This window comes from Cucurbita maxima, unplaced genomic scaffold (assembly GCF_002738345.1).
Source record: "Cucurbita maxima cultivar Rimu unplaced genomic scaffold, Cmax_1.0 Cma_Scf00020, whole genome shotgun sequence".
Lineage (NCBI taxonomy): Eukaryota > Viridiplantae > Streptophyta > Magnoliopsida > Cucurbitales > Cucurbitaceae > Cucurbita > Cucurbita maxima.
In genome coordinates, this window is record NW_019272036.1 from 4,148,442 (window position 1) to 4,158,175 (window position 9,734).

The 9,734-nt window shown below is 40.5% G+C and overlaps 1 non-coding gene across 1 annotated transcript; it reads left to right on the forward strand.

Moving 5' to 3' along the window:
- The first annotated feature begins 8,075 nt into the window (after positions 1–8,075).
- TRNAM-CAU lies at positions 8,076–8,149 on the forward strand. The gene has a single exon. It is a non-coding gene; the product is annotated as a tRNA-Met (tRNA).
- The last annotated feature ends 1,585 nt before the right edge of the window (positions 8,150–9,734 follow it).

The following is a 9,734-nucleotide window of genomic DNA, read 5'->3' on the forward strand; positions in this document are numbered from 1 at the left end:
TAGCCGCCGTCGTTAGTGCAGCCTGCCTGTTGAAGACCGAAATTTAAGTAACTCAGTGCTCTATACGGGGGAAATGAAAGCAGAATTCGTTCGGATCCTCCCACATGTTCAATCTTTTTTTAGCGGTTTCCCCAGAGATCTTTATCATTAATGCAACTTTCATTTTGCTCATTCATGGAGTTGTATTTAGTACCTCTAAGAAATATGATTATTCACTATTAGTCAGTAATGTGGGTTGGCTTGGATTACTTAGTGTTGCGCGCCTAGGAGGGCAGCACGGGGATGCAGAGGAGCTATCGCACAACTCCCTAACCTAATGTGGCACCGGGTTTGGGCCGCAGGGAACCGTAGCATGGGGGGACGTCTAATCCTTTTGCCGCCGCAAGGCTGGCTAATCGTACGCAGCAGGCTCGAAGACCCCTGGTTCTGGAAGGCACATGAGTCAGAACGCTATGTTGAATGTGCCACCGACACTACACTACATAGGTACCTGTGCAGGTGAGGCGTCAGTCGGTCCTAGAAACGGCGGCAGCGGCGCGAGGAGTTAATGACCAGACGTGCTGCAACCTAGGGATCACCAGGCAGCTCCTTCCATCTATAGGGATCGGGGGGGCATAGCACAATTCTTCTTGGAGGAGGGTTGGTTTGCCCCAGTGACTGATCCTGCCATAATGTACTCCTACCTATAGCACCGGCACCCGAAGTCGAGCATACATACGATGTTCCTCATGCGTGAATAGCCGGGAGGAAAGAAAGGGCGGTAGATGATAATGAAAAAGGGCGTCTGCACGGGCGGAATGGATGAGCGAAAGGTGCCATGGAGTGAGGAATATATATCTCGAGTCTCATGTAAGACAACAAAACCTCGAGGTGCTGCCAAGGAACTACGGGACCTTCTCGAACACAGGATAGGCAATTGAGATCTCGAGCTAGCCTATTTGTTATGGGGAATCAATGCTCCGGCCCGAATAGAGCTTACCTCCGGCACCTGGCTTTCTCCTAGCTTAGCTGCGCTTAATAGGTCGTTTGGCTTCCTCTCTGGTGGCCTCCTTACCTTACTACCCACCCTACATACACTCCCACTCCAAGCTACGCCTGCTAAGCAAGATGCATTGCGATTTCCTCTTCTGTGGACGCATCAGAATATGATCCGGGACGGGAAGGAAGAGAGACTTTTTTGCGGGCTTTCTCTCGTAAAGCCAAGCCCCAAGACAAGGTAGAATTGTGTGGGAAGGGGACATGAGAAGAAAGAGAACCTGGCTGGATTCGGGCTGGTCTCGTGGCGCCCATTCCTAACCAGTTCCGAAAGGGTTCGCTCATGCTGGAGGGAGCATCCACACTGAGTGATCGGTCCGCTAGTTCACGCAAATTTGAAGAAGTTATCATGGACGAGCCACATGCAGGGAAACTTGCACGTGTGGTTCTGGCCGGGCTTTTCTGAGGTATCTAATAACCTTACTTCTACTCGCCGCTGGCGCACCTCTCCTAACTATTGCCCATTTATTCTGGAATAATCTTTTTAGGAGGGACAATTTTACATATTTCTGCCAAATCCTTCTATTATTAAGTACGGTTGGTACCACTTCGATGTGTTTCGATTCTTTCGAACAAGAGAGGTTTGATGCTTTTGAATTCATTGTATTAATTCTACTTCCTACTCGTAGTATGCTCTTTATGATCTCGACTCATGATTCAATTTCCATGTATTTAGCTATTGAGCCTCAAAGTTTATGTTTTTATGTGATGACAGCATTCAAAAGAAAGTCTGAATTTTCCACGGAAGCCGGCTTGAAATATTTGATCTTAGGTGCATTTTCCTCTAGAGTCTTACTATTTGGGTACGACTGGACAACTACCGATATCTCAAAATCTCCTTTCTGAGAATATTGGTTGTGATATTTATCTTACGGGGGGAAAGAAATCAAAGTACATATATACAACGTCAGACCCTCTATGTAGTTGTTGAGATAGGGCGATCGATCTACTTGTCCATAGCCCTGGGGCAGTGTCTCGATCTCCTACGTGCGAAATCTGAGGGACTAGTTCCTATGGAGATTCCCCTTGGTCTAATTCCACGCCTTATGACGAAAGGGCAGTTGGCGTGGCATAAAGTGAAGATTGAGGGAAGTATAGCAAAATTCCCTTTAGGGGTATTTCGAAGGTGTAATCTAGGCAACAAAAAAGGGGCCCCATACTGAAACTAGAGGAGCGAAGACGCTTTACCTCGTGTAAAGAAGGTGAAGGAGATTCAATTCATTCAATCAAAATCCTATATTACCGAGTTCAAGAATCAATAGGAGAGAAGCAGCTCGACTGTAAAGGAGAGGAGTGACCGGTTGGTTCACCAAACCCTGACCCAGCGTCCCACGTTCTCCAGATCCGAAGGGATCCAGTGCCAAACTACTGACTCCTCCCGGATTTGCATTATTGGAGCCGAGCAAGGAATGGCCGTTAGTGGACACCCACCACTTTTCACCGGTTAGAGAGGCCCTTTTTAATACATTAAGAAAAGATGCTCACATGGGTCAGAAAGACTCGGTCATAGGAACTTAGACCACCTACGCGCTGGTAAACGAAAACCACCTCGACCGGATCACAGTAAACAAGAATGTCGATCAGACCCCTTGCCTTGAAAGAATTCACGCCACCAGCTTTCCCAAAATCAGGGGAGATCCGCTGCTTACTGTTCACGGAAACATCCGACCGACCTATACAAGAGTCAAGTCGTCCACGTATCTTTCTGATCTCCTTTCCTTCTATTTATTGAGATTTTTGGGACTCATTCAAGGTGAAAAATGAATGGGGTTGATGGTGTTGGCTAAAAAAGGGGGAGAGAGAGGAGTAGGCTCACTTCTGCATTTTTGTTTAGGTTATCGAGATTCTCGTTTCAGTCGAAAGATTTTAGTAGGTGGAACATCTTTCACAATCCCTGGAGAGATAGTTCACTAATAGACCAAGGGATAAGTAATTCGACTCATTCACATCCATCCAGATCATTCATCTTTGGAATCCATATTATGCAAGGAGACATTGCTTTTGCTAATTCTAATTTCAGGGTGATATCAAATCGGTCTATTTCCGGCATCATATCCATAGCGCATTCATCTTAGAAGCTTCAGCCTCAAGGTCACGGTCGATATCGTCACTATCATTCGCCACTATCATCAATCAATAATCAAACCCTTAGGCTTGTTATCCAGGAACTTGTTCAGAAATACCTGTAATGAAAGGAAGATAGGAGTTTGTCGCTAGGTATTTGACCAAATAGGATGGATCGTCCAGTTCCTATAGAATCTATCACTAAAATACCCGCGGGGATAGGGTTAAGCGGAGGGAAAAGGGTTTTCCATGAGATGGGAAATTCAAACAAACTATTAGCCACACACGAGGTTTGTGAATAAGTGATTGTCTGATAATGAGCAAGGAATGTCTGTCTTTCTGCTAAAGATGAATGTCCACTAAGTCTCGTAAGTCAATTACTCCCGGTTGTTCAATCATTTGATAACCAACCAGAGTCATTCTTTGAGAAATTCTCACTATGAGTCAGAACCAATAGAATTTGATCAATCCTTTTTTCTGTCGTTAAGGTGGTGAACCAAGAATTCTCTTTCTTTCTCATCAATCCAATAACCGTTCACATTTTGTCTTATATGAATAATATATCTCTTTACTTGTATGACTTAAATGTCTCGTATTTCTCGAAAAAGCTATTCTATTGATGGAATTTGGTATGATACTTATGAGTGAGATTGATATTCAAATCTTTCTTCTTCGAACGTATTGATTTGACCCCATAAGAGGGACCGCCACCCCATAGCATGTTGCCACCAGAAGCGGAAACCCCTCCCCCTACCCCTACCCTATTTCTTCTAGAGAATCTCCTAATTGTTCCAGAGCAACTAGAAAGAGATTCTTTAACCATAAAGAATGAAGTGAAGATGTGGGATACCTATCCTTTTCGCAACTCAATAAAGATTTGACCTTTTCTCACTCTGTCTGTAACTCACTATAGGCTCGAGAAACAAAGAAAAGATGTGTACGAACGAGATATACAGCAAGAAGAAGAAGGAAAAGGATTGAATGAATAGAGGAACTCCCGAATATTTGGCGATCTCAGATGTGTCGATATCGATGGTGACTCATTATTTATTTCGATGAATCATTTCTTGGGACAGAAGAAGATTATGTAAACACTGACTCGAAATCTCATTTATTCCACTATGGAAGACACACAATTTTTTGTGAAGAATGAGCCATGATATATCTGATCCATGCATAATCTCATGAAAAATGGATACAAATTAATTAGTGGCTGCTACTTAGTATCGGCAATAGGTCTGAAAAAGTCTCTAAACTCAAAATGGTAAGATATTTGTACCCTGTCGAAGTAAGGAACCATGACATATATGTTTGGAATAGATTCCTTTACAAATTGAGAGAGTTGAAAAAGCACTATCTCGTTGAAAGGTTCTATACATCTGCCCTTGATCAAGGCATTTCTTTAGATAAAGACCCGTTTCGTTTTTTCCTCTTTTCGGATGGTAAATCTTTCTCAGAACATGGAGTGTGAATCAAAGCCCCATCTTTGAATTGAAATTGAGATACTGATGCAAGTTCTTCCCCTCTGAATAAGATAGATTCATATCTGAAAGAGGTTGACAATAAGTTCTTTCAAAATTGACTATTTGTCCCTCTGTTAGGTTAGAGGTGTTCCAGAAATGTCTGCGATCGAGTAAATAGCTCGAAGAACGAATGGATCGGATCAAATTGGAAAATGGAAAGACTTGTACAAGTTGTACCTTTCCACTTTGTGTAAAATCGTTAGGTATTCATATGTTAGATACCTGTGACTCTATTGGTGAAATATTATCTCTCTCCCAACATATTTTTTTTACCGCCGCGGAAAGAAAAGATTTTGTTGCGAATGAACAAGATATTGAGGAATTGTCCATACCTCACAAATCAGAATTATTGATACGGGCCTTTTCCACATAATCAACATACATGAAAAGAAAGGGAATCTTTTGTTACAATTGAAGCAGACAGAAGTGATGTGGATTATTTAAGAATCGAAGTAGAGTTGCTTTATAAAAAGAAGATATCAATGAACTTCTATGAAATGGTTTCACGGGATTTAGCCAATTGTCTTGATCGTGGGATATCATTGAGAAATAGGAGAGTGTTATCAAAGTATTTCCTGCGATTCTTTCTAGTATGGAATGAGTAAATCATCCACTTTGGTATCTTTTTGAAGAAAAATGGTTATATTGTTCTTGATCAAGAATTTCTCTTTTTGGGAAGTCTCATGATCATCCAATAATCAGGGTTTCCATTTTGTCAAATTCAAACTCTTTTCAGACCTCTTGATTCTAACAACTGATTCTAGAGTTGATCATTCGGACCTTTCAATTCATAGATGTGGATCTCGGGCCTATTAATGGGGATATTCCCAAAACTCTCAAAGAAAAAAGGAAGTGAGTTAGAAGTAGAAGAAACTTGGACAAAAAGAAAGGAAGTGACTTAGACAAATCTTTTTTCTCGATAACCTCAGACCAATCCATCGAATATAGATTAATACGTAATCGATCGAACACTACTTGAAAATGGCTCTTCTGTTCAGAAATGAAATGTTCCTGGAAATTCTTGCTCCCATTGAACCATTTGTATCTATATGCTTCATTAGAATCCTGATTCATGGATCTCTCGGTTCGAGAAAGAAAAGAGGAAGAGGATCGAACCATTTCTTCTGACCCTTTTTCTTGATCCCTTTTCATTCCATATTCTAAGTTGGGATCGGATCTATTCATTAACAAAGAATCGATTCAATACTTATGTACTTATATTGGATTTGAATCTGATTTCGGATCAATATAGATTGATTGACTGCTTCCATTATGTTGTTGCTAGCAAATACCACTCTTTTTTGTTTTGGATCTTCCAAATCATTCCCGGGGGAGGGCCGTACCCATTTTTGTCTGATCCTTCGATTCATTCTCTTCATAAAAAAGAGGAGGTAGAACCAAGAAATCCTTTTCGATTCATCCCTTTCATACCTCATGAAAGAATTCTTTTTGATCCAACCTGTAGGAATCAAGGCAAATCCCTTATGATACGCCAGATCTGGCTCGGTTATTAATAGAGTGAATAGATCTTCCATTTCTTTCAATCTCTCTTCTGATTCAAAATCGTGGTGTAAGGTGTATCCCCTCCAGTTCCGGTCATGGAATAGATGAAATAAATAAATGATGGATTTATGTTCAAGAATGAAATCTGATTGTAACTGTCCATATCCAGTTCATCCTTCGGAACCATATCACACGTATCTGATTCAATGGGATGAATTGAGACGTTATTTTGAAAGTAATTATCTTGAATATATTAACTTAACTAACTATTTCTTTCTTTTACGATCGCCTGGAAGAAAGGGACAAAAGATTCTTCTTTCTTCAACAATTTCTGATCTCTAGTGAACCTCTCAATAGGATTCGAACCCATATTCAGTTCTTACCATCTGTCAGAGAAAAAAGAACGTATGGATCTTGTAGGATTCCCGAGAAATTGTTCGATTTCTTCCCCGAAATCGGATGATTATTCATCTGCTTCTCACGTTCCGTGAATAGTCGGGACATTGAGCAATATCCAGAAAAACATTTAGGGAATCGGTCTGATTCTATCTCTATTCGTTCTGTTTGAAGAAAGGAAAGATCCCAAAGAATCAATCTTTCTTTTAGTTGTTGAATCTCTCTTTGATTGAGAAATGTGTGATATTCCGAATCCTCATTGCTAATGGAATCGAAATGATCTTTGGATTGATCATCAGATCCTTTCAATTGGCTAAAATCTGTTACTTGAACGAAACTAGATCTTGTGGAATCATATTGAATATTTGACAAGACATTCCGTACCTTGCTAAAAAACCGATCCTTACCAACCACACATTGTCTAACTAAATCCAATTCTCTCTCGATATCTTCCTCAAAAAATCCGATTCGTGCAGATTCTTCCCCTAAATAATGAAGAGATCTTGGAGGAATTGCCACATATGAAATTGAGCACAATTTTGCAAAGAAATAGCCCACTTCTTTCTCGAGAAGAGATGGGAAAAAAAGATGCTCAATATCATTTGATTGAATAGTTGACCCAACTTCTTGTTGTTTGAAGAAGCTCAATTGGTATTTTTTCACGAAAAGCAAGAGGTAACAAATCTAGTCTTTCACTAAGATTTCGAATAGCGGTCCCGAATTCAAGTTGATTATCTTTTTCCTCTTCCTCGGAGAAAGACGATCAAAGAATTCCCAATCATGGTGCTTGCGGATCTGATCATCCATATAATATACAAAAAGAAACTCCAGATATTTGATATCTTTCTCTTTGAATGAGATCTCAATTCCAGCGACGGTTTCATTAGATATATTACAAGAGGAATCCCTCTTCTTTTTTCCGATCCAGTTCCTCCACCACCGCGAACCCCAGTTAGATTCAGGCATGATACACTTTTGAGTTATTGGGAGAACCCAAGTACTCTCTTTCGGATCCAGGAAAGAGCTCTCAGAGATCTTTTTTACTTTTTTGAAGAAGATACAGGAGCGAAACAATCAACCTATTGATATTGGAAGAGCCGAAATCTTCTTCGTCTCATTTCTGGGTCCAATGAAATTCATAGGTAGAGGAAGAAACCTTGTCAAATAGAGATTTTTTCGACCATCTTTCGATTGTTAATACGATATATAAGGAAGAACCGCTACTAAAAATAGTACTACACCCTCCCTTGATCGTGAAATATCGATTGCTTGTTGAACCCTGTGAATTGCGTGAAAGTAGTATACTCAAAATTCGGGAGTCTAAGAGTTTTATAAAACGGGATTGATGGAAAAAAATGTGAATGAAAGATCCCACTGAATTGGGGCCATGAATCTAAGAAATAGTGAGAATGATTGATCTCTCTCAATCAATTAGAAAATCCGGAATTGATGTCCTTTCATTGAGGCCTCTTAAATTGCATTGATTTATCCTAAACTAAAGATTGAATTGAAATTGGAATTTGGTTATTCACCATGTACGAGGATCCCCGCTAAGCATCCATGGCTGAATGGTTAAAGCGCCCAACTCATAATTGGCAAATTCGTAGGTTCAATTCCTACTGGATGCACACCAATGGGACCCTACAATAAGTCTATTGGAATTGACTCTGTATCGATGGAATCTCATCATCCCGAATTGGTGTGGTATATTCATATCATAACATATGAACAGTAAGAAATATACTTAGAATGGCGAATCAAGATCCACTAGGACAGAAATCAAGCATTGGGTCGAACTCTTCTTTGGTGTCAACATTTTTGTGGGAATAATTTTGCCCATCTAATTGGATATAAATCATAGTGATAATGACCCCTTAACCAGTTTTTCCATTCATTCATCATTGCAGAATTTTGAAGATTCTTTTGTTTTGAGTCGGGATGGAATATTTCGTGTGCTCCAACAACTTTACCAAAATAATCCTGTATTTCATTTTTAAGAAAAAGAGATGTTCCGTGATATTGAAACACAAGTCTTAACTTAGATAAGTTAATAAGTTGGGTGTGTGATAATTTGTAAAATAAATATGCTTGTGACAAGTATGATAAGTCCCCAAAGACCGATAATAGCTATGAATAGTCATCGACTCCCGGGAAAGGCTAGAAGGAAGAATGGGTATGGGACATACAATGCATTACATATGTATGATCATTACGCTTCAACCGGGTTATATTCTATTCCATCTCTTAGAAAGAAAAGAACTGAAAGAAAATTAATAACAAAACCCGTAATACACCCTGAGGAATTCCTACCAGGAGTTCGATTGGATCTAAGCTTCTTCCCTGTACAAGAGATGCTATGTACCTCCTTCCTATGTTACAAAAAACAAATCCAATGACTTGGATTTGGTAGGGGCCGCCCTCCCACTCTCTTATGCAGCATTTATTAGCTTAGCTAAGTTGGGTGGATCGTGCAATAAGCCTCTCTCGACCCTCCCTTTCTCATACGTCTTTATTCAAGTCTCTCGCCTTTCGAGATCCGGTCCATCATCAACTCAGTTAGATCTGATTGTTTGCTTGTTTTTCTTAGGCGAACTTTAACGGATTTGATCGACATTTCGTGCGCCCTGTGGAATTCGACCTTTTATCAGCAGGTTGGGTAGCGTAGTTAGGTTAGAGGTGCAATTCAATTCTCAGAGTTGGCCCTATATTTATTTCTTTCTCTTTTTTGCGAAATTCGATTGCTGTCTCCGAAGTTCTTCTTGATCGATGGTCCCCATTAGCATTAGTGCCAATTAGCAGCCGCTTTTTTTGGAAGGCGAGGTACTCATGTGTGATCACAGATTCCACAGTAGCTCTCGTTCTAGCTCGACATTAGGAGCACGGGGGCTCGAGATATCTAAAGGAGGTACGGAACCCTCCCATCGTACCGTACGATGCAGTTGAAAAACGTAAGCCCAGCCTATACAAACCAAACAAGGGCTTGGCTTAAGTTTTCTTTTTCTTTGTTGAACCCTCCACCGCACCGGTCGGTCTACCCTCTTTCGAGATATCCCAATTCTAGCGTTCGTTATCAGAAGTAGAGATAGGATTTATTACAACTACAACATTGATGTGAAAATGACAGAGCTATAAGGGGAAGAAGCACATCCTGCACCTGAACTTGCGAAGTGCTACGCTCCTACTTACGAAAGACTACTTTCCAAGCGAATTACT